We start from the raw sequence: 5,000 nt of genomic DNA, 5'->3' as shown, positions 1-5,000 counted from the left end.
AATTTCAAGAAATACAGGCGTATGTCAAAAGCGAATATCTCGATATGATAGGAATAACTGAGACATGGTTAAATGGTACAGAGTTCGAAGCTGAATTTAATATTGCGGGATTTAAACACTTTCATCAGGATAGAAACCACAAGAAAGGTGGGGGTGTTCTGTTGTACGTTAAAAACAATGTTCATGTTTGTGTTTTAGAGAAAGTGAAACAGGATGCATATGATAGTTTGTGGGTTGAGTTAACCCAAACAAATGGACAAAAAATTAATATAGGTGTAATATATAGGCCAAAGACATTATCATTAGCAGACGACAAACTGTTATTTCAAGAACTGTCTAGTTTCTGCAAGCGGGATTTATTGATAATGGGTGATTTCAATTTTACTGACATTGATTGGATGGCCCTTGAACATGGCCATATAGGTAGTCGCTTGATTGATTTTCTTGGTGACAATTACTTAATTCAGCATATAAAAGAACCCACAAGATATGGAAACTTACTCGATCTATTTATCACTAGCCGCGAAAGCATGGTAACTGATGTAGAAGTCGGTGAATCTGTTGCAAATAGCGATCACAACCTAGTTAGATTCAAACTCCTAAATCATTTTAGAATAAATACTTGTGTTTCTAAAATACCCGATTTCAGTAAAGCTCAGTTCATAGGACTACGTCAGGAGCTTCAGCTTACAGATTGGGAGGCAAAATTAAACGAAAGACCTGTAGATCAGATGTGGTAAATTTGTCAAAATACGCTCACTAAGATGATTCAAACTTACATTCCTTTTAAGAACAGACGTCCCCCAAATCAGGCTCGCCCAAAGTGGCTCGACAAAGAAACTGAAAAAAGTATTGCTAAAAAGAGACAGGCTTATAAGAAATATAAGTGCTCGGGTGCATCTAATGACTATGAAAGTTATGTATCAATACAGAGAGATTTAAAAAAGACAATAAGAAAAAGAAAACGACGATACGAAATGAACATCGCTGATAAATCCAAAGAGAATCCCAAAGAATTCTATAGTTACATTAGAGATAAAAAGGTTGTTAGGAATCACATTGGTCCACTATTATCTGCTGACGGTCAACTTGAATATTCAAATGAAGGAATGTGTAATATCTTAAACAATTATTTTAGCTCGGTATTCGTAAACGAAACACCTCAAAGTGAACTCCAAACTGAAACCTGTGAAAAGTCTAGGGTAAACTTACTCACTACTGTAAATGTAACAAAAGAAAAAATTAAAAGGTGTATAGAGAAACTCAAAGTTAATAAAACACCAGGGCCTGACGGTTGGTATCCAAGTAACTCAAAGGAAATGAAAAATGAGATTGTTATTCCATTAGAAATTATTTTCAAGAAATCCATCATATCCGGAGATGTCCCAAGAGAATGGAAGCTAGCTAACGTTACTCCCATATTAAAAAAAGTTGACAAAAAGAAGCCAAATAACTATAGGCCTATAAGTTTGACTTCAATCGTAGGAAAAATAATGGAAACTATCATCAGAGATGCTATCGAACATCATTTAGAAAGTAACCGTTTGATAAATGATAGCCAGCATGGTTTCAGACGGAAACGTTCTTGCGTGACTAACTTACTCGAAATCTACATTACAGTTATCTCGAGTTATGACAAAAGAAACAATATGGATTTAATATATCTAGACTTTGCAAAAGCTTTTGATACCGTCCCACACGAAAGACTACTTACTAAATTAGCTTCACACGGAATAAGTGGTAGCCTATTAGGTTGGACTAGTAATTGGTTGAATGGTCGAAAACAGAGAGTTGTTTTAAATGGAAAAAACTTCTAGATGGAAAAATGTTACAAGTGGAGTTCCTCAGGGTTCCGTTCTTGGGCCACTTCTATTCATAGTATATATAAGTGATATAGACCATGGACTAAATTCTAGTTTCCAAATTTGCTGATGATACAAAAATGTGCGGAGTGGCACATATTCAAGAAGATTTAGATATATTACAGCAATGGTCTGAAAAGGGGCTAATGAAATTTAACATAAGTAAATGCAAGGTAATGCACATAGGAAAAAATAATAGTAAGTACGATTACAAGTTATTTGGAAATTCGTTAACAAAAGTGGATAATGAAAAAGATCTCGGCGGCGTAATTATCATTAACGACCTCTAATCATCCAAGCAGTGTATTTCAGCCTCTGAGAAAGCAAATAAGATTCTAGGACTGATTGCGCGATCTTTTGATTTCAAAAGTCCATCACTCATTAAGAAGCTACATAAATCGTTACTTCGTCCACATTTGGAATATGCTGTTTCCGTATGGTCACCGAATCTCATTAAAGACATTGACAGACTGGAAAAAGTACAACGGCGAGCCACAAAACTGATTCCAAATATCAAAAATAAATCATACGAAAATCGACTAAAACACATGAATCTGTTTTCCCTAAAAAAGCGTAGACTCAGAGGTGACTTGATACAGGTCTTTAAAATTCTAAAGGGAATTGACAACATAAAAAGTGACAAAATTTTCACATTGAATGAGAATCAGACAAGAAACAATGGTCTCAAACTGTCCGGAAATAGATTCAATTTGGAAGTAGGTAGAAACAACTTTGCCAACCGTGTAGTTAATGAATGGAATAAACTTCCTGCAGAGGCAGTGCAATGTAGTTCAGTTCGAAGCTTTAAGAATCAATTAGATAAACACCTAAGCAAGATGCTGTAATGATTATAATTTATTTTATATTATTTTTGTTTTGTTATATCATTTGTCTGTTTGAATTTCATTTATTATTAGTTATATGTCAATTTATCATTATTTACTATTTACCTGTTTGTTTATTATTTAACTATACCTATACATTTATATATGTATTTTATTTATTATTTACATTCTTTTAGTTTCTATTTATTTATTTATCATTATTATGATTTCTTTTTCGCATCCAACCTAAATATGGACCAGGAGGTCTCCTGTCGGCATTCTCCGCATTTGTAATCCTTTGTAATATATATATATATATATATATATATATATATATATATGTATATATATATATATATATATATATATATATATATATATATATATATATATATAAGCATTTCAAATCATATAAATGACGTTTTGGTTTCTCTGACTTTTTTTTTATAAACGACAGAAAATAATACAATACCAATCAGTTAAGATAATATATATATATATATATATATATATATATACACATATATATATATATATATATATATATATATATATATATATTACATATATGTATATTATATATGTATATATATATATATATATATATATATATATATATATATATATATATATATATGAAAAAGGTGGAAAAGAGAGTCACGGGTCTCGTTCCGAGTTTATTCCTGACCGGTTTCGCTTGTAGCTTCTTCAGAGGAATGATACTCTGGGAATAAAGCTGGCAGTATACATAGTTGGTTGACTCCGCGTTCCCTCTTTGTGGGGGTCCGTTGGAGTTTACAATTGAGTGAGGTGTTGTTCTACAATGTACAATTTATAATTTTGTGAGTATGATATGACTTGTGTGAAACCAATAAACCATGGTGTGAAATGTACCTTAAACTAAAAATCAGAAATCGAACATTTGTGGGAATAGAGTGGCTGAGGTGTCCTGACCGGTTTCGCTAGATGTCACATTTTATGATGATGCGAGATGTCACACTTATTGATGATATGAGAATAGTGTGTGAGAAAACATATTAAAGAATAACATATTAAACATTCATGAGATACAAAAATAAGTGATACAAAATAATAAATTTGAACAAAAGATGGATGGAATAAATTACAGTTGTATGTGTGGGAATAGAGTGGCTGAGGTGTCCTCGCCACATTCTAGGACACCTCAGCCACTCTATTCCCACACATACAACTGTAATTTATTCCATCCATCTTTTGTTCAAATTTATTATTTTGTATCACTTATTTTTGTATCTCATGAATGTTTAATATGTTATTCTTTAATATGTTTTCTCACACACTATTCTCATATCATCAATAAGTGTGACATCTCGCATCATCATAAAATGTGACATCTAGCGAAACCGGTCAGGACACCTCAGCCACTCTATTCCCACAAATGTTCGATTTCTGATTTTTAGTTTAAGGTACATTTCACACCATGGTTTATTGGTTTCACACAAGTCATATCATACTCACAAAATTATAAATTGTACATTGTAGAACAACACCTCACTCAATTGTAAACTCCAACGGACCCCCACAAAGAGGGAACGCGGAGTCAACCAACTATGTATACTGCCAGCTTTATTCCCAGAGTATCATTCCTCTGAAGAAGCTACAAGCGAAACCGGTCAGGTATAAACTCGGAACGAGACCCGTGACTCTCTTTTTCTACCCTTTTCAACTTGTCACAATGTCTCAATATATATATATATATATATATATATATATATATTTATATATATATATATATATATATATATATATATATAACTGAAGTGTCCTGTGAGGTGACATGCCTGTGTATAAAATGTCCATGCTGTACTTTTGTGTTATGCCTTGTGATCAAGACCGTAAGGGTCGAAACGTTAAGGCAGTAAAATTCTTCGATTATTCCTCGTATATATTTTCTCCACAATATTAGGTCTAAAAGAGGTATAATAATTGGCTTCTTCCTCAGGGCTTTTCGCATCTGTAGTGAAGAATTTTTAGAAGACGAACCAGATCACATCACAAAAACTTTCAGCAAATTAAGATATCCCAAAGGTCTTCTACTTAAATTAAGAAGGAAAGCTAAGGAAATAAATAAGAAGAGTAAAGATATAAATAATTGCAACAAAGAAACACGATATATCACAGTCCCAAATTCCAGCATTAATTCAACTCTAGACAACGTCCTCTTAAAAGCAGGTATAAAGATAGCGAGAACATCAGGTAGCAAAGTGGGACATTTTGTAACGCGTAATTATAATAACCATACGAATGAAAATAGTATTGTCTATAAAATACCTTG

Source organism: Oratosquilla oratoria, chromosome 5 (assembly GCF_046742065.1).
Source record: "Oratosquilla oratoria isolate Oo_2021 chromosome 5, ASM4674206v1, whole genome shotgun sequence".
Lineage (NCBI taxonomy): Eukaryota > Metazoa > Arthropoda > Malacostraca > Stomatopoda > Squillidae > Oratosquilla > Oratosquilla oratoria.
The sequence above is the reverse complement of the archived record's forward strand: the minus strand, read 5'-3'. Positions refer to the sequence as shown.